This window comes from Petaurus breviceps, unplaced genomic scaffold (genome assembly GCF_028583685.1).
Source record: "Petaurus breviceps papuanus isolate PSGF00001 unplaced genomic scaffold, PetGlider_PUasm1.0 91133, whole genome shotgun sequence".
In the NCBI taxonomy this organism is placed as follows: domain Eukaryota; kingdom Metazoa; phylum Chordata; class Mammalia; order Diprotodontia; family Petauridae; genus Petaurus; species Petaurus breviceps.
This window is the reverse complement of record NW_027187419.1, coordinates 70,756,601-70,777,817: the sequence shown is the minus strand read 5'-3', so window position 1 is coordinate 70,777,817 and position 21,217 is coordinate 70,756,601. Positions and strand designations below refer to the sequence as shown.

The window sequence follows — 21,217 nt, the reverse complement described above, 5'->3', positions numbered from 1 at the left end:
GGCCACATATTCTTTAAACCAATAACACTGATCTTCTGGCTATTCTGTGAAAAAGACACTCCATATCTAGGCTCTGGGCTTTTTCTCTGGCTCTCCCTCTTGCTTGATTTTAGCTGGGATTCACAGTAAGGGAAAGAAGGGATAAGGGCAATCTTGTGACTGTACCCAAACTTCTGACTCTGCAGTAAAAGTGGCTCCTATATGCAATGTGGTTAACAGATTCGAACCAGTTACAGAGTATTTACATATGCTCCAAAATCTATGAGGGAATTTTATGAGTTAAGGAGGAAACACAAGTTGGTAAGGACTGGAATCATTGGCCAGTCCTCCTTTATATTCACCATGCCATCCTTGGTTTCACCATGATTCAGGATGAGAGGGGTTCAGTTCCCTGTTACATTTTCAAATAGGTAATAGTATGGAAACAAAGCAGACCTTTGCATTTGAAGAATACAAAGTTTTCTAAAGAAACTCCAACAATAAATTAACTCAAACCCATTACATTATATTAACAGTTTTACTTCTTTTGTAATTGCAGGGAGCAGAAAAGAAGAAATACAATTGTTAATACTAGAAATACAAGTGGCAACAAATCAGGTTAGAGTAGGACTATAGAATAGCCCTGGTGGAGGAAATGGATAAAACCTTTGTTCTGTGAGCCTTAGAGAACAAAGAAACCAAGCAAGTAGGGTTCTGTAAACAGAGACAAGATTGTCAATCTGTATTCTATTTCGATTTTAGCTCAAAGGAAGGCCTCCACTATCTTGGAGACTGGTCCCACAGTAGATGTTCTGATGGGATTAATTAGAGGCCTCCAGCACTACCAAGATGGTCTGAAGTGATTAACTACAGAGAAACTTCCCAACCAGAAAAAAACTGATTTTAGGCAACTAAAATGGTCAAATAAGGTTAGAACAATCTCCCCCACGCCCCTTCCAAATCATCTGACCTCTTGACCCTATTACTCAACATCCCAAATATGGAAAGTGACAGAGCAGATCCACATTCCTTTTGCCATCTGTCCTAAGGCTATGTAAAATCTTATACTGTACAGTATATGGGTTGTATCTCCCTTTTTTCTTTAGTTTCTAGCCACCTGGCAACTGGTTGTCAGCTGGTACTAATTAAACTTTTTTATCTTCTAGTCTTGCCTCTTGATTTATTGACCTCCAGTCAAATGGATGAATGTGGGAGGCTTTACTCTCCAGCTGGATCTCAGGATCTTTCATTTGAGAAATTCCCCAACATCACCAAGGCAAAATAGAGGATCTAGCACCAACTAAACAGAATAACAACATACTAAAGGAATGTTGGTAGTTAGAACCATATGGGCTAGTCAGGATTAGGCTGTATATGACAAGGGAAAGTCAAAGGAAGAAGCAGGAAGTTAGAATCTAGGCAATGAGACAAAAACCAGGAGAATGGAGATATTTGCAGGTAGGTGATCGATTAAAAATAATGAGATATCAAAGAGTTGAAGGGGCATAACCAAGGTCAAAAGTTTAGGTAATCCTTGAAGAACTGAAAAAATAGCATTGAAGAGGAAGGAGATGAGATTTGAGTCACTAAGAGCCCATACCTCATCATCAGGTTCCCCACCCCTGCTCTAAGGCTAAGAGTTTATTTCTCCTAGAATAGTGCTTCTAATAGTAACATTTATGTAATAATTAGAGTAGTGTGGAAATTTGTCTGAGTGCCCTATGTGTGTTTAACTGAAAAAAAATACAAATTCAACCTCTCACTGCTACCAGATTATTTCCTTTTTATGTCTCTTTCTCTAGATTCAATAACAGTCTGGGGTATGAGTACCTCAAAGGTGACTAAAATTTCAGAAGTTATTTCTCCATTTGGTTTACCACTACCACCACCCTTCCCGATATTCATGAGCTGAGAAATATCTCCTTTCACTTTGGGGTAACTTCAGCTCTGGAACCAAGGACTTAGAGGTTTGGACACAAATCATTATTAGTGGCCATGTATTTTAATAGCAATTCTAGATAGTGTAGAACACAAACAGGCTGTAAATATAAGGTATAACAAACTACAATATGACATGCAGTGGAGGGGAACTGAATTTGTTCTCCCTAATCTCTTCCTAGCCACAGGTCAGAGGGAGGAGCTACTTAAAGGTAAAGTGGTTGTTAAGGTAAATGTAGTGTGGCTTCTGTGGTCAGTGTTTCAGGGAAACTAGGGAAACATAGGTACTATGGACTGGATTTTGGTAGTTTCATTAGTTTGCTCTCCTTTACAATTCATCCTCTTTGCTACTTTCTATTGTTTCTTTCCATTGTTTATTATCCCTCACTTCAGGAGCTCTCTCTACACCACAGAAAGAAGTATGGAGAACCAGTGTAAGGACTCCCCCTCCTCCCTCTCCCCTCCTCCTCCCCACTCTCTCCCTCCCTCTCCTCCTCATCCCCCCTTCCCCTCTCCTCCTTCCCCTCCCCCTCCTCCTCCTCCTCCTCTCTCATGCATGGCTTCTCTTCCCGAAGGAAGTCTTTTCTAAGATAAACAAACAAAACAAACAGGAACCCAGGAACTCAGAGAACTCTGGATAATATCTGACCACTAGCATTTCTGCCCCATCAAAGGTTCCATGGCAACAACCTTGAGGGAGAGATTACAGGTACATTATTTCATTTGATCCTAACAACAAGATTCAGCTCAAGTGCCACCTTGAAATGAAACCTTTCCTGGTCCCCCTCAGGGATCACCTCCCTCCTGAATTAGTCAACAAGCATTTATTAAGCATTATTATATTCAAAACTCATCTACTAAAGGCTTTTCCTGGTTACCTCCCTCACAGATGCCTTCCTTCTGCCATGAGCTCCCAAAGACATTTTCTATGTCTTGTATGTACATAAATGTTTGCACATTCTTTTCTTTATTAAAACATGAGGTCTTTGCAGGTAGGGCCTGGGGTTGGGGGGAGGTGTTCCTTTTATTTTTCTTGTATATTCAGCAATTAGCACAGTGCCTGGCACATAATAGGAACTTAATAAATGTTGAATGAATGAGTGAATGAACAATAGCCCTATGAAGTAAGTGCTATTATCATCCTCATTTGACAAATGAGGAAACTGAAGCTCAGAGAGGTTAAACCCCTTTTCTCGGGTCACATATTAGTTTCTGGAGTCAAATTTGAATTCAGTTCTTCCTGACTCCAAGTCCAGCATTCAATCTACTATACCAAGCTACCTCTAATTTAAACGTTGTTTGTACAACTCCACCAAAAAAACCCCTAGGGTTAGTGACAGTGATTTTTAAATTATGAAAAATATCGTGTTTTAGCTCTGGCTTTCTCAACTTGGTTCAATTCTTCATTTTTTTCCTCCCCCAGTGTTAGCTCAAGAAGTTCCATTATAGCAGCCTCACAACCTTTTAGGTAATTCCATTTTCCGTCAGCAACTCTGTTTGGCTTCTTCTCCCTAGAACCCTATGCCCCCATGCCAAGTATCCTCTGGTGACCTCCTCACATTGCCCTCCTCCTCCATTTTTCAACCTTCTTTTATGTGTTGTCTTTCCCCATTAGATTGTTAGCTGCTTGAGGGCAAGAACTGTCTCTTTTTCTTGTGTCTCCAGGGCTTAGCACAGTGCCTGGCACATAGTAGGAGCTTAAGTATTTATTAACTTGAATAACTATTTGTTATTGACTAGGACTGATTGACAGGTGTAGTAGTGCAAGTATAAATACTATTAAAACCATACCCAATATCTGTGTGTATGTGTATGGCAACTAATTATTAGCAGGGAAATATCTCTGCCTGCTATTAATGCTCTCATTCATTCTCATTGCCTACTTTTTATAGTTACCATAACCCATTATCCTCTTGGCTATACACAGTAAGAATTGTGGCTTTGTTTGTTTGTTTTATTAAGAGGAATAGAAAAGCAGAGAAAACTGAGACAGTGAACTTAGACTTCTTCAGTAACAAGGCAGACTTGCTCTTTCTACTTCAAATTCTTCTGGAGCTTCTGATTGGTGACTGTTTGTCTGGTCATTTGGTCACCTGCTGCTTCGTTCTGCTTGCTCTGATATTATAGGTCTTCTGTTTGCTGGTAGATTGCATTGACTTTGAGTATCCTTTTTGTTCTGCCATATTATATTGTATTAATTAATAAATAATATATATTAATGGGTTCTTCAATTCTGTTGCTTATCTATTACTTGGAAACACTTGCATATCTCATGTATCTTGCTTTCCCCAGGGTCTATTTCATCCCAAATGTCCATAGCTACTCCTGAAGTGAAATGACAACTGCATTGTTTTTGTCATTGATTAGATCTACCCTTTCCAATGTATGTTTTTCTCTTGAAATTATTTTTGTCACCATACCCCATAAATGAACACACGACAATTTGAAGTGAATGGTGGTACTAGCCTTTGCTCTGAAGTAGAAGTTGTTGTGGACAGTTAAGTTCTTCCATTTACTTATGACCAGCAACTTAAATGTAGCATGGGCTTTCTAGGAAAGCTAACAAAGTCGTAACAACAGAGTTTTTCTTTTTAAAAAAGTCATATTTTGGTCTGAACAATAAAGATTTACAAGAAACTCTAAAGGATGAATTTGGTAATAAATAATTAAATGACCATAAATATAGAACTGGAAGGGAACTTAGAAATCCCTTACAGTATCTTCCTTCCATCCCTGTCATTTTACAGATGAAGAAATGGACCTAGAAATGTTAAGTGACTTGTTGAAGGTCATACAAGTAGTAGACAGAACTAGAGTTGGAATTCAGATCTTGTGATATTCAGTTTAGTGCTCTTTCCATTGTATCATTCTGCCTAAATAGTTTTCCATTTTGTTACATTCTCTAGCTCATTTTACAGATGAAGAAAGGAGGCAAACAGGGTCAAGTGACTTGCCCCAGTTCATTGGGGTACTAAAGTGTCTGACAACAGATTTGAACTCACAAAGTTGAGTCTTCTTGTTGTGGTTTCCTGGTATGTTATGGAGGCACCATCTCAAAGAATTCAGAGTTATAACCACCTCTAATCCAAGTACAGGCATTTATTGAGATTAATTGCCTCTTGTGAAGTGGGCTAACTTCCAACAGGAACCAGCAACTTCAGAGAAAGCAAGGTGGATTTTTATAGTGTAATGATGCTGATTATGGAACAGAAATTATGGATATTAAAATGGCAGGAGGGATTTGTTAAGGGATGAGATAATAGGGGAGGGGTCCCTTTTGTAGTCTGGCAGTCAAACATCTTGGATGATGTGATTGTGGTTGAGCAGAAGAACACACCTGTTCAAATATGTGAATTGGATCTGGGGGCAGTGGCTAGCTAGGGGCAGTGACTGTATTGAGTCTGGGTACCTATGGTGTGGTCAAAGTCAGATTGTGTGGTTAAATCAGGACATACCTGCTGTTCAGTGGGGCCAATAAAGAAATTAGAATATTGGGACTGGAGGCAATTTTATTAGGATTCCATCATTTCCGACTCTAGCCCCAGTACTCTATCCACTGTACCATCTGGCCACATAATGATAATAATACTAACAACAACAATAACAATAGTCTATTCTGTATTTTAGGCATAAGTCTGCCTGAAACATTTAAAAAGTTAATTTAACATTAATCTAATATCCAAGCATTTCTAGGTTGTATTAGCAAACACCCTAGCACACCCAGGATGGCCTTTTAGCATGGGTTCTTTCATCTGCTTTTCTAAAGGAAAGACAACTTTATGGGGGTCAACAATCCTACTTTAATTACAGATAAGTAGAAAATAACATCAGAGAAATTAGCACAGAGATTTGACAGGGCTCCTACTGTCTGAACAAAGAAATACAACCACCTAAATACACCACCAGATCAGGGGAGCACAAACATCTGAGTAGTGGGGGGTGGGGGGGGGCAGGGGCTTGGCTCTTAACAAATGGCTACTCAGAATCCTGTCCAGGGAATCAAAAGGTCCTTCTCATAAGCAAACCCCCAAAGTAAAATACCAACTTCTCGGTATGTTAGTTTTCAACTAACAGTCTCAGAACCAGAGGGTACCACAACCCTCCTGACTCAGTGCCTAATTAGCTTAGCACCAAAAGGTGTGAAAGCCTTCTACAAGCAAACCTCCCCCTAAGCAAGCTCCTCCTTAGGCAAGTTCCTCCCCCAATGGGCTCTATGTGACTCAGGATGTATCACAGCTGTGAAAACAGCAAGACATTTGTGATTGACATGGGGTCACATAGGCCTCTCAATGTATGGGGAAGATCTTCCTATTCCATTAACACTACATAAGTTAGAAAGACATATGTTAAAAGTATCATAATCCTTCTTCTCTATATCCTCCGATAGATTATTACCCCATTTACGGGAATTTTTTTTTAAAGCAATTGGGGTTAAGTAACTTGCTCAAGGTTACATGGCCAGTTATTTTTTATGTGAGTGCCAAGTATCTGAGGCCGGAACTGATCCCAGCCATCCATGGCCGGATGCTCTTATTCACTGCGGCTACCTGGCCTCTACATTTATAGGAATTTTGAACAACAAAAATGATATATTATGTTAAGATACAGTTTGGGGTTAACACTCAACTTCAAAAACTGAAAAGTAATCATTTTTGAGAAAAAAAGATGGCTCTTTCTTCTGAATGGAAAAGACAGCCCTTTCAATGAGTCCTAGGCTAAAACTTCTGGAGCAGGAAAGGCAACGAGTCCAACTAGTTGAGAAGTACACCTTGTTCAAGGTATATTTCCTACCTTGATCCCATTTAGGGTTAGAGTTTGATTATTCATATGAATTGTTGGATAAAGAGCTAGCCTCAAAACCAAAAAGATTTGGGTTCTAATCCTGCTTCTGACTCATGCTAGGCAAATAACTTAACCCCTCAGCCCTGAGCCTAGACAACTCTCTAACATTGTAAATTAGAGAGGGGCTGACTTGCATTGTCAAGAGTTTCTTTACCTGAGTGTTCTCTATACCAATGAAATCACAGGTACTTTTCCCTCTCTTCTCCACCCTCTCCTTTCTCTCCTCTAAGGTTTGTTTAGAAGCTTTCTAGGGACTCTCCTATAAACCTTCTAGGAAAGAATGCTTATAATAAATAGGCTGATATGCTGAAACTTAGTAAAAACTTTGAAGAGTTCCAAAATATCGTTTGGGGAAAGAAACTGAGAGAAATAGGACCAAAGAAGCACCATGAAAAATCTTAATGTGCAAGATTTCTGTAAACCAATTTGTAATCATATTGACTTTTGGATATTTTAAAATATATTTAAAATTTGCCTTTAAAGATCCTTGTTTTTTCTTTTTTTTTATATAGCAAAAAAATTCACTTAAATTCTCATTCATGGAGAACATGGGGGTCTGGCATGCCAGTATACACACACACACACATACACACACATCATTTTATTAACAATGCAAGACATGAACATTTTCTGATATTTCACGGTTAGGTAGAATAGAATTCTGGCATTGTAAATGACCTTTTTTTGGATATTTAAGAAAAGTTCATTTTTGTCTATAATATTAATTATACTTTCTAGATAGAAAACACATGTATTTTTTGTCTCCTGCTACAAATCTGTGGAGTACTGGAAGACTTGTAACGCAATATAGGATTCATGTGAGTCAGTTTGTCCAGATTAATATTACTGCAACAATGTTAATAGGCAAATAAAAACAGTTCAAATTCTAACAAAAAAAATTGGTGGTTGAGTATTTTTGTATTATGTTTTCCAATTTTCTGTCTCTGCAGAAGTTCCTCCATATCTGGAATGTGCTACTTTCTCACCTCTGCTTAGTAGAAGCATAGCCCGGGCACAATCACCCATGCAAGTTCAAAATTACCCAGGGGAGGGGAGGACATTACTTTGCAGATATTTTATGTCCATTAATCTGTCTAGATGTTGCAAACTCTCAGTAAAATATAAACCCCCTAAAAGAGTTTACGTTTTATCTTCAGAGCAGAAACTGCTCTGATCATGTCTTTTTATTCTGAGAATTTAGCACAGGGCTTTGAGTATAGTAAGTGCTTAATGAATGCTCATTAATTTAAATTGCATTCATATATATAAACTTGGAAACTAAACATCACTTATTTGGATATAGAATTTTTGTTTCAGAAAAAGGCGTTGCAGTCAAGAGTGCTTAGGAAGCAGTTGGATAAGTGGTATTGTACTCCCAAAGAACAGAGCTGGAAAAAGGCCTAGTGAAATGTTTCCAGCATGACTAACACATGATCACAGATCACCCAGAGGAAACTGCAACTCTTTTAAAGAAATATTGATTACAATGTTACTAATATTAATTGTAAAATCTCAGGGACAGGTATCAATCAATCAATAAGCATCCATTCAACACCTATTCTGTGCCAGTAGCTAGGGATATAACAAAAATGAAAAAGTTCCTGCCTTTAAGGAGCTTATCTTCCATCTGTAGAAATAATAGCCAAAGAAATCTGTCAAAATATATACAAAGAAAATACAGGCTACTTTCTGGAGGGAAAGGGACAGACTAACTTATGAAGAGGATCAGGAAAGGCCTCCAAAAGATGATACCTGAACTGAATATTGAAAGATCTCATATGGTCACTTAGTGCAATGTATCTGCTTTTAGGTGGATCACATCTAAATCTTTCCAGATAGCTGGTAATATACCTGGCAAAGACTAATGACATATTCAGCCCTAGAGGTTTACTTTCCCCATAAATTATCTTTTCAGATAAAGACTCCTAATTTCCTATATTTCTTAACTAACAAAATATAGTCAATAAAGTGTATTTTTATTGACCATCTTAAACTAATGAAGACATAAGAAACTTAAGATTAAGGTAGGCATATAAGAAATATGATGTTTAAGAGGAATTATATCAATTTGTCAATTCCATGTTTTTCATGGATGGATATAGCTTGGAAAAATTTTTCCTTTTCCATCTACAAGGTCTATTTAATGAAAACAGTACCAGGAATTGGGGCTTTCTGAAGAGTAGGGAAAGACATGATCCAGATAATTACTCCCCCATTTAAGTCTATATATTGTACTAGTTTTGATGCTGAGGTAAAGTAGTAATTATATTCCTTCAGTGTTATAGAAATCCACATAATCCTGAATTTAATAAGGGAAATCAGATTATGTTTTTGGTGTGAATTAAATATATTAATTGAATATATTGTCATTTCATGTATCACCAAAATATAGCAAGTAAAAAGAGGTAAGTAAAAAGAACAGCAAATTTGGAATCAGCGGACCCAAGGGGCAGCTAGGTGGCCTGGTGAATAGAGCACTGGCCCTGGAGTCAGGAGGATCTGAGTTCAAATCCGGCCTCAGACACTTGTCACACTAGCCATGTGACCTTGGGCAAGTCACTTAATCCCAATTGCCCTGCCTTCCTCCTCCAAAAAGAAAGAAAAAAGAAATCAGAGGACTAAGATTTCAATCTATCTCAGGTACTTCCTGCCTATGTGACCCTAGGTAAGTTACTTAACTTCTATGGGCCTCAGTTTCCTCATCTGTAAAGTGAGGAGATCATACTAAATGGCTGCTTGAGGTCCCTGCTATCTCTAGATTCATGATCTTACAATTATGTACACACGCATATGGGAATGTGAGAATTCTCTGTCACTTCAAACACTAACAATTGATCAATGTTCATATCTCATACTATTAATGGATGCCAGAAGTAATTTGGACAGATACATTTTAAAATGGCTACACTTTTGATGGATATATTGATCATTAGATTTCAAAGAGATAAGTCTTTAAATTTGAGAACAATCCTAGATTTGTTTGGTTAAGCAAAAATTATATAAGATCTTAACATCTATTTTTTTAAAAAAAGGTTTTCTTTTGAATTTTTCTATTATTTTAATTTCTCTTATTTTAATATTGGACTATTATATGTTAGTTGGATTTTGTTTTAGGTTATTAGAATTATGGATTTTGCTGTTATAACCAAGCACCTGTGGTTTAATAGCGATGCTGCAATACAACCAATCTGATTATGTGTAGTTAGCTTGTACTCTAGGCATACAATATCTGAGAATGTGTGGAAATATTTTTCTCATAATAATTTAGTGACAGTTCTTTTTATTGTTTTTTTATCAAATAAGAGCAAGAACTATCTTTTTGTAATATATCATCTTACATTTTGATATGTTATCAAAAATGTTTGTCATTAAATCTTGTTATTTTTGTTCCATAAGATAGTGTTGTTTCCTTTGCAAGTATCATCCATGACTATATTACTTGTTAACAATAATGCTTGTGCTGCATTGTTTGAGTTTTATTCCCTTAAGGCAAGAGTTCTTGTATAACTCTAATACAGAATCTGTTCTATAATTTGCAATTGAATGTACAAGTCTCATCTAATGTCTTTACTATCTTGACAAAAATGATTTTTCTTCCTATTTGAGCAACATAGTTAGTAACTAATAACATGGTCTAATGTTTTTTTTTCTTTCCCTTTTTGGCCTTAATAAAATCAAGAAACAATTGTTAAAGGGGGAAAAATATCATTTCTTCTTCCCCTGTACAATCTTAAACCTTTCCTCCTCACTTTAGAAAAATATAATGGAATTGTCTGGAGAACAAAATAAATTAATAGCAATTCATACTTACAAAACACTTTCAGGTTTATAAGATACAACCATCCTATTAGGTAGGAAGAACAAGTATTATGGTATTCACTTTATATATGAAGCAATTGAGGGTCAAAGAAATTAGGTTTTGAAGCATAGGGTCACATCCACTGAGTACTGGAGATGTTATTTGGCTCCCTCCAAGTCTAGTGCTGTTACTACATAATACTGTCTCTATGTGTGCCTTACATATGAAAAGAAACAGAGTTTGTTCATATGTAAAGGAAAAAATTCCACAGGGGATAGTAGACTACTTTGATATATTGTATCTGTGACCTCTTCAATGTGGGGAATCCAGCCAGAGATGCATACTAGAACCAATATATGCCTTTTCATACTATGTAAATCTTGAACATGTCCTCCTATAAACCTTTCAAAGACAGGGGTCAATCTACATGTAATCAAAGGTTACCAATGATTTCTTTCTTATAAAATGGCCTTTCATTTCTTTTTTTTAAAATTATTTTTATTTAGACAAGCATTTATCTCTCCCTCCTATTCTTCCTAAACACATACAACTGAACAATTTTTTAAAAAGGCAAAACCATTACAAAAAACAGATGTAGTCCAGCATAATAAATTCTCACATTACCATGTCTAATATGCATATCTCCAACTGTCTCTTTTCTGTTTTCACTGTTAAATCCCAGTGACTAGTAACCCAGTTCCATATAACTATTTAATTAATATCAATTAGCTTAATGTTTACTTGGAATATATAGCAAAAACAAAAGTATAAACATTTCCTCCAACAGCTTGGGGGATGTGCTGTCCCCGATCTCATCTCAGTCTCTGGGAAAAGTGGCTTCAAACGTAGTTCAACTCCTATATAGCACTGATCCCGCCAAGTTCATGTTCAAATGCAGCATCACTATGAGACAGATCCTTGTCTCAGTAACTACTGGCCTAGGTCCTAAAGGTCACTCTTTGCTCTTTGGGGCATTAATGTTGAAGCGGCCACAAAATCTAGAAATCTAGATGTTGAGGTGTCGGGGTATCACCCTTTCTTCACCTAAAATAGAAAAGAATAAATTTGCAGGCAGGCAAAGAGCCCATGTCTGTATATACAACTCCCCAGGGCATTAGAAGGAGGCCTAGTAACCTACTATTTCCCTTTTTTTTCCCCTTTTAAATTACAGTGAATGTGATTGAAGGTGAACAAAGAAAGATGAGTCAATTTCAAATTGTGAACAAGGCAGAGAGCTGTCAAAACCAGCATCTGGGACTTAATAGAGTGCTATATATGCAATAGCTATTAAATAGATTTTTGTTTTACTGTATTTTGGACAGTTAAATGTTTTATGTTGAAATAGGACATAATCTGATAATATTTGTCATTAACATTCTGGATTTCCTTGGCTAAGAATGATCTTTCCTTCTTCAAATTTTCTTGTAGCATTTTCTTCCATCACCCTTTATTTTATATCTTACTTGCTAGCAGGACTAGTACCTCTGGTGTGACGGCTTGCCGAGCTCTTTTCATGGCTGTCATTCACCTTTGGTGTCCAACTTCACCCAACTCTCACCTATGGCTTCAAGAGGCTTTATTTTAGCATGAATAGCAACCGCACCCCAGTAAAACCATCTTGGCAGATAGGCTAAACCAGGGTTAAGAGTAACCTACAGGCCTCACATCCATCGGTGAGTTAGGGGGATATCTAGTCCAAGCATATGAAGGCTTCCCCCAGCTGAGAGGGTGAATGAGAACAATTTTTTCTTTTTTTTTCTTTTTTTGCCTTTTTGGAGGGCAATTGGGGTTAAGTAACTTGCTGAAGGTTACATGGCTAGTTTTGAACAGAGCTTGGGTCCTCCTGATTCTGGGGCAGGTGCTTTACTCACTGCGCCACCTAGCCACCTGAACAATTTGTTCTAATGGCCATAAAGGCAACTGAAGAAGGCACTGTGAGGTGTGTAGGGCTTGATCACATATCAAAGACACCAAGGTTACTCACTTCATCTTGGGCCAGTTGTCCTGACTTTTCTCTTCCCACTGGACTTCAATGACTCTGGAAGAGATAGTGAGGCTGAGACTTTACACAGCTCTGCCTTATTTAAGTCCAAATCAGGCTGCAGTTAAGACATCACCTGTAATGTCACTGGTTCTCTTTGAAAATGAAGGATGAACAACAACAATATATCCTAATTATTTACACACAGATAGTTCTTGATCAGTGTGAACAATGAATCCTGTAAGCTCTGTGAGAGCAGAAATTATTCCCCCTTTCGTCTTTGTATCCCTTGTCCCTAGTCGTTTTTTGATTATGTCTGACTCTTTATGACCCCATTTGGGATTTTCTTGGCAAAGATATTGGAAGGGTTTGCCATTTCCTTCTCCAGCTCATTTTTGCAGATGAGAAAACTGAGGCAATCAGGGTTAAATGACTTGCTCAGAGTCATACAGCTAGTAATTGTCTGAAGCTAGATTTGAACTCAGGAAGAGGAGCCTTTCTGATTCTAGGCCGGGTGTTCTATCTACTGTGCCACTTACCTTTCCTAGTTGTTTTACATATATTTATTAAATTCAATCCATGTAAAATCTCATTAAAATCTGAGTTCCAAGAAAGTGAACAAGGTTTCTTTTAAAACACACATATTCATTTTTCATGGAATTTTGAGATGTTGACAGTATCATATTTGGGGCAGAAAAAAATGGTAAAATATACATTTAGCATGACCTTGTGAAAGTATATGCACAGGGGTATAATTAAAAAGGCATATCATTAAAGCATATTATAATGGTGAAAAGTAGAACTCTAATGAGATTAAAAGTAATTTTGAGTTTGTTTCTTGGAAGTATCCATTGTTTTCATTTGTCAAAAGATGAGTCTGGTCTCACACATTACTATTTCTAAAATAACTCTCCTGAGACCTTGATAGTTAAATATCCTCTGTCAGATGAGGCAGAGATGTGTTTTCTTCGTGTCACCATGCTTTGGAATGAGGCCAAGAGATGCATAGAAGTAGTAGAGTTGATGGTCAGGCTCCAGTTGTATTGGTTTTGGAGCCCCTGCAGCCCATCAGTTGTTGTTTCTGAAGGACAAGCACCTTCAGAAATGAAGTAGAAGATGTATATTCTAATAATCATCTTTTAGAATATGAAATGAAAGTGGTATTATATAGGTCATGATGGCCAGTTGTTTTTCATCTGCAGTGAGGCTTATGGAAAGGGAAATGGGCTTCAGTGCAATTTTAGGGATTCAATTTGGCTATAAAAATGAGAGTTATTAGACTTTAGGAAGGACTACTAAGGGAACTTCTTTCCCTAGTGGTCTTTAAAAACAGAATGTGCCATTATTTTCTCTGTATATGCTCTCCCTTGGTGATTTCATCCACTTCCATGGCTTCAATTATCACCTGGATAGTAGGCTACACCTCTACTAGAATTATTCCTAAATCTTTATCTCCAGCTAGCTCTTAGGGCTAGTTGCAAATTCTTAACTATGTTGAATATTCCTATTTAGATATCTTACTGGCACTTCCAAACCAGAATGTTCCAAATGGAAATTATTTTCTTCCCTAAATCTGTCCCTTCCTAACTTCTCTATCTCCATCATTCTTTCAGCCACAAAGGCTTAAAATCTTGGGATTATCTTTGACTTTTCCCTCTCCCTCACCCTCTACATCCAAGAACTACCAATCCAATCTCCTCATTTCTTGAATTCATGCCTCCTTTTCACTCTTACTTTTACCTCCTAATTAAGTCATTATCACCCTCACCTGGGTACTTTTGTACTGTCCAAGTACCTTTCTTTGCCTAAGTGTCAGAAATACTGGGCAAAGGTTGCCAGATCTCTATCTCCCCTTCACAAAATACTAAATGCTTCCTTAATTAAGATTTAGGGAAGTTTAGAGGTTAATTTGCCTAGCACAGGTCCTAGTTTACTAAGGCAGGATAAAAGTTGAAAGTAATCTACTTCCTCTAAACCTTCTAAGACTAATTTCTGCTTGCCTTTTTTGGGGGGGAGAGGGGGACGGCGGAAAGGTTTAGTGTTCAGTCATGTCTGATTCTTCTTGACCCCTTTTGGGATTTTCTTGGTAAAGATACTGGAGTGGTTTGCCATTTCCTTCTCCAGCTCATTTTATAGATGGAGAAACTAAGTCAAACAGGGTTAAGTGACTTGCCCAGGGTCACACAACTAAATATCTGAGAGCTAGGGATACTAAAGTTGAACAAAACAAAACAAAACAAAGCAACAAACAACAGCAAAAAAAAAAAACAAAAAAAAAAAAACCAGAAAAACCCCCCAAAACCCCCCCCCCCCCAAAACACAGCTCTTAAGGAGCTCAGAGTCAAATAAGGAGACAACATACAAACAACTACTGTTTGTGCAAATGACACAGAGAGGATAAATTGGGGCTAATCTCAGAGGTAAGACACTCAGATTAAGGACCTGGAAAGGCTTCTTGCAGAAGGTGAGACTTCGGCTGAAATTTGAAAGCTAGGAAGCAGAGACAAAAGAGAAAGATCATTACAGGGATGGGGGACATCCAGAGAAAACATTTAGAGTCAGGAGATGAAGAAGAAAGAGCAAGGAGCTCTATATTACTGGATGGTAGAGAAAGGTGTGTGGATGTGTGTGGGGGTGGGTGGGTGGGGAGTTAAAGTGTAAGGTGACTGGACAAGTAGGAAAAAAACAGATTCATCCTTCATTTTTGAAAAAGACCAATGACATCATGGGAGTGATGTCTTTCTTGACTTGCCTGTAAATTGAATTTAAGTGAGACAGAGTTGCACAAAGTCAGCAGCCTCGCTCTCTATTTCTAAGTCATCAAGGTCCAGTGTGAAATGTCAAGATGATTGGCAATGGTCCCGTGTACAGTGGATGACCTTGGCATCTTTGATGTCTGACCAAGCTTTAAGTGCCCCATAGTGTTCTCATGCATCCATTCTGCTGGGGCAAGTCTTCACATGCTTGGAGTAGATATTCCCCTAACTTGTCAATGGGTTTGAGGCCTGTAGGTTAACCTCAATCTGGATTAGCTCATCTGCCTAAAGGGTTTTTTTTTTTTACTAGAATGTGTCTGCTGTGCATGTTATAGCTTCTTGGAGTCACAGGTGAGAGCTGGGTGGTAGGTGGATGCCAAAGGTGGATGAGCAGCCCTGAAAAGGCCTTGGTAAGTCCTTACACCAGAGGTTTCAGTCCTTCCTGAACAACCCATACACTCCATGAAGGGCTTTAAAAACCAAATAGATGTTTTTATATTTGATCCAGGAGATGATAGGAGTCAGTGGAATTTATTGAATAGGTTAGTGATATTGTCAAACTTGCATTTCAGGAATATCAGTTTGACAGCTGAGTGGAGGATAGATTGAGGTGCAGAGAGATTGGAAGCAGGCCATTGTAAGAGTTGTTAGCTGTGTTGAAGGAGAGAAAGGAGTGTGAGAGATGTTTTTAAAGTGGAAACGAGTTCTGTTTTGGACAATGAGTGTAAATGTCTATGGGACATCTTGTTCAAGATGTATAAAAGGCAGCTGAGGATAGTCTGAAAGTATGGAGAGAAGTTAGGTCTAGGCAAGAAGATCTGAAAGTTATTTGCATAGAGGTGATGATTGAAACCATAGGAGTGGATAAGATCAACAAGAGAAATAGTATGTAGAATGAGAGGAGGGCCCAGGACAGAACCTTGGAGGTTCTCCTCTCTCCTTGCCTCTGCTTCCCCGCTGTTGGCAATCATGACCTGAATGAAGATCCACCAAAGTAGACAGAAGAGTGGTTAAATAGTCAGGAGGAAGAGGAGGAGCATATAACAACTTGTTGTTCAGTAGTGTCCAACCCTTTATGACCCTGCTTGGGGTTTTCTTGGCAAAGATCCTGGATTGGCTCGCCATTTCCTTCTGCAACTCATTTTACAGATGAAGAAACTGAGGCAAACAGGGTTACATGACTTGCCCAGGGTCACAGGACTAGGAGGTCAAAGATTTGAACTCAGATCTTTGGCTCAACACTTGATCTACTTGTAACACCTAGCTGCCCATATAACACTTATTGGATGACAGATCCAGTAGATGACAGCTGGCTAAAAAGGAATGCATAGTATCTTCAGAAACAGAGAAGATTAAAAGGATAAGGAAACTGGGGGGAACTGTTTCAAGGCATAGCTAGTGCTGGAAATCCAGTCAGGAGAAGAAGCCTATGCAGCTTTCCTAATTCAGGAGTATGAATTATCCCTTTTCTGCTAGTTCAGCCTGGGAGTCTGTGAGAGGCTGTACTTCTTTATATACGGTGAATTAAATGTATTCTATTACTTCACTGATCTTATTTACTTTGGTATTCTGTGCTATTTCATTTATGGTACTGCCTTGTGTTTTGGCAGAGAAGGCACTGGATGGAGACTTGAACCATATTTGTACAACTGTGATCACCACTGAATCCAACTTAGTGGGAATTTCCAGAGTGAAATGAAAGTTTCAATAAAAGCCTGTTTGGTCACTGTCCTCTCCAATTTATGCAGCCAAAGTTATTTTTCTAAGGTATAGGTCTGAGCCTGATCTTGCTTTTACACTGCTCAAAGGCATTCAGTGGCTATTGTTTGCGAGATAGAATAACAACTAGTTATCCAGATGTGCAAGCCCTTCCTCCACATACTGGTCTGAATCACCTTTGCAAGTACTCCATACTACTTTCCTTTGTACATTCTCTGTTTCAGATAAATGGGACCACTAGCCATAATCTGATTTCATCCAATTCTCTATCAAATTCGTGCATTTGGGCAGACCATCCCCAATACGTAGAATAGAAATAATTTCTATCTCTGCTTGTTGAAATGCTTTTCTTTCTTTGAGATTCAGTTTTAATGTCTTGCCTCATTCTCTTAGCTAGAATGCCTTCTTCAGAATCTCTCATTCCTTCCTTCATGATTTCTTTTGATTACTTAACACTTAGGTTTTAGCTATTCTATTCATGAGCATGTCATCTTCTCCTACTAGGCTGTGAGTTCCTTGAGAAGTGGGGACTAATTCAGTATCTCCAATGCCTAGCACAATGTATTATCTATGTAGTCGCTTAATAAGTATTTGTTGAATGATGATTTAAATGCAGGACTATGGAGGAATATATATGTGTGGGTATGTGTCTATACACACACACACACATGAGCAGCTAGGTGGAGGAGTGGATAGAATGCTGGGCCTGGAGTTAGGAATACTCATCTCTCTGAGTTCAAATCTGACTTCCCTTACCAGTTGGGTGACCCTGCAGAAATTACTTAACCCTGTTTACCTCAGTTTCTTTATCTGTAAAATGATCAAGAGAAGAAAATGGCAAGACACTCCAGTATCTTTGCCAAGAAAACCCCAAATGAGCTCATGAAGAGTTGGAAATGACTGAAAAATGAATGAACAATAACAAACATACATATACATGTATATGGGCGTAAATATGTGTACATGTGTGTATTATGCTATTAAAGTTTCAAACTAGGACATCTTCCATATGTGTGTACAGTTATCCCTTCTACATTCCAACTGTCCCCATTAGGCTTTAGATATATTGTGGGTTTGCATAAGAAATTAAATGGGAACTTTTGGGGAGTTTTGTGGAAGCCGCAGGTGATATGTAAAGGTCAGCAGAGAACACAGAAAAAAGTTTAGAAGCTCAGAAATGCATAAAGTGTATGTATAGTATTGTATAATATCAACATATTTTATCTTTTAATACCATAATAATTCAGACTTCTTCTCTGGTATAAAGGGAGGGCCAAAAAACTATGAGCATTTTCCAGATCACTGAGATTCTGTGCTCTCTAAACCCCCTCAATGTAAAAGGGATAATTGTGTGTGTGTGCACACATAGACATACATATAAATATATATATACATATATGTACACATATACATATTCACATTTATGTTTCTTCATTTGTAAAATGGGGATAGTAATAGCATTTATCTACCAGGGTGTTGTGAGGAGAAAATGAGTTAATGTACTTTGTGGATCTTAAAGTGCCAGCTTTTATAAATGCTAGCGGTTATATATAACTTATATAGCACTCAGTGTGTGCCAAACACTGTACTAAACACTGGGGGGCACAAATACAAGGAAGCAAGACAATTCCTGCCCTCAAGAAGCATGATTAAGGGTCAGTGACTGGCAAGTGAGGTGGAGGCCTAGTGCAAAGATAAATGAAATATTTTCAAGGTTCTATTCATCTCTATGGTGATATTATCAGGAAAGTAATTTGGAAAGAAGCTTAAAACCTTCATTCTGCTGACCACCTCTATCCTTATTGAGGCTATAATTCTATCAATGATTTTTAGTAACACTAGTAACTAGAGCGGTGAAATAACAGTTTTTCTCTAGCTTTTTACATCCTTTAAAGTAAACCTACATCTCAAGCTTCCAAGTTGAGATTAATAGAAAAACTCTAGAATCTGTAGTAGAATGAATTTTAAATTAAACTTTAAAATTATGGGGCAGAGATGTCATTATAATGGTTACTTTAAAAGTGGTACCCCATTTTCCATCTATTTTTGTTGAGGAAACTTTGTCCTGCTAGAATTTCATACTTTAATGAATAGCCAAGTAAATTAATAATTCATAGTAATTCACTTGCCAGTCAAGATTCTTACTGACTTATGTCAAAGGATCATCTATTTAGTTATAAATACATTGAGCACATTATTGAGCTAGATAAAGGTAATAATTACATTCCTATTCTTATTTGTTCTTGAATTAATGCAGAAATGTTAAAGCACACTGTAAGATATGCCATCACCATTGAGTCCCTGAGGGTTTCTGTCTCTGACAGAAGCACTGAGGGGAGGTTTGTGAGGAGATTTGAGTGGTTGCCTTCCAAGAGTTGGATCTTAAAAATCTAGATTTTTAAATCATTTCTAGATTTAAAAAACTTTATTATGCATCTGTCTGACTGCTTTTTATTCTTTACTTCCTCTTAGAATGATGAGTTCCATACATTTGGTACTCATTTAAATGAAATACTTACATCTTAAATTTACCTCTTTCAGAATTCTTAGAATATTACTTCTTTTTAATATTCTTGCATATGGTAAATATATCTGTACTCACTACATCCATTCCATTCACAAGTTCTTCAGACATGAATAATATCTCTCCTTAGCTTTTGTCTTTCCTGACAGAACCCTTTTTTTTTTTTTTAATATTATCTTTCCTCATATGGCAGTATCCTTCTTCTGGTCCCCCAATGCCTTTCTCTTGCACTCTCTCCTGGCACCTTCAGGAGGGAGATTTCTTGTAACTCCTAGGAGTAAGAAGAAAAATTATGCATTGGTGCACTCTAGCAAGAAATTCAGGGGTTGGTAATAGAAGTTCTTCTGAAGTCAGCCCATTCCCAGGCTATCTGCCAACATAATGTGTAACTGACGTAAAAGGGAGCAACACTGGGGATATGGAATCCTAATGTCCTTGGCATGTCTGAACTCATGAAATCTGAACCCTTCAGTTCCAGGCTACTGAGAGCCTTGAATGATTCTTTGTCCTTAATGCTCACACTTTGTTCTTTGTGTGAGAGTATGATGAGGAAATGGAGCTTATTTTATGCATCTTTTCCCCAATGGTAATGGGACTCTAGGAAAAGATTTAAGGGTTTGTGTGCTTTCCTCCTCCTTATCCCTTCAGGGACTGTTCTTACTTAAATGGTGTAGAAGCACCTGCTTCAGTCTAGGTTCAATTGTCTTATAACCACTTTGTAGTCTTCCACCTTGAGCAGCTTTCAAGATACTGGACAAATCAAAATAAAAGGGAAAAAGTACATGATTTATTGATGACTACAGCATTCTTCTTGTAGAAAACTCACCTAATTCATGAAGAAGTAGATTTTGGAAGAGGGAGAGTGGGAAATTGAGTGGGATAAGGAAAGAGAAAATTAATATATTTCATGGAGTCATAGTTTTAGTACTGGAAAGCACATTAGAACAGGGTTTCTTAACCTTTTTTTTTATCATGGACCCCTTTGACAATTTGGTGAAGCCTATCAACGTCTTCTTAAAATGCTTTTAATTGCATAAAATACATAGTCTTACAAAGGAATACAATCCTATTAAAATACTAAAAGAAAAAAAGGTCAGAGATCATAGGTTAATGCCCCTTCCTAAGAGGTTGTCTTGTTAGAGGGCTTAGAGTGCTGGACTTGGAATCAGAAAGATCTTAGTTGGAATCCTAGTTAGGTGATCCTGGACAAGTTACTGGAACTGTCAGCCTCAGTTTCCTCATCTGTAAAGTGGGATAATAATAGTACCTAATAATAAACCTCCAAGGTTGTTGTGAGGACAAAATGAGATAATAATAATAAAGTTCTTTGAAAATCTTAAGGCACTAAGGCACATAAATTCTAGCAATTGTTGTTGTTGCTGTTATTGTTAGATAAAGGAAACAAGGCTGGTTGAGATTAAGTGATTTACCCAAAGTCTTACAGGTAGTTAATAGCCATGCTGAGATTTTCACCCATTTCCCCAACTCCAATTTCCACTGGGTACATGCTGTTCGTTCAGTTCTTAAGCTCTTGCTCCCATGAACAATTCACTGTCTCTGTTGCAGGTCCCACTTCTTCTTCTTCTTCTTCTTCTTCTTCTTCTTCTTCTTCTTCTTCTTTCTTCTTCTTCTTTCTTCTTCTTCTTCTTCTTCTTCTTCTTCTTCTTCTTCTTCTTCTT

The 21,217-nt window shown here is 37.7% G+C and overlaps 1 long non-coding RNA gene across 1 annotated transcript in view; it reads left to right on the top strand.

The window, feature by feature from the left end:
• Window positions 1-1,339: 1,339 nt before the first annotated feature.
• The window catches only part of LOC138154826 (uncharacterized), a 68,185-nt gene continuing 48,307 nt past the window's right edge, over window positions 1,340-21,217 (top strand). Inside the window, exon 1 of the long non-coding RNA XR_011166685.1 lies at window positions 1,340-1,437. This is a non-coding gene — a long non-coding RNA (uncharacterized lncRNA). The remainder of the gene's footprint in view (window positions 1,438-21,217) is intronic.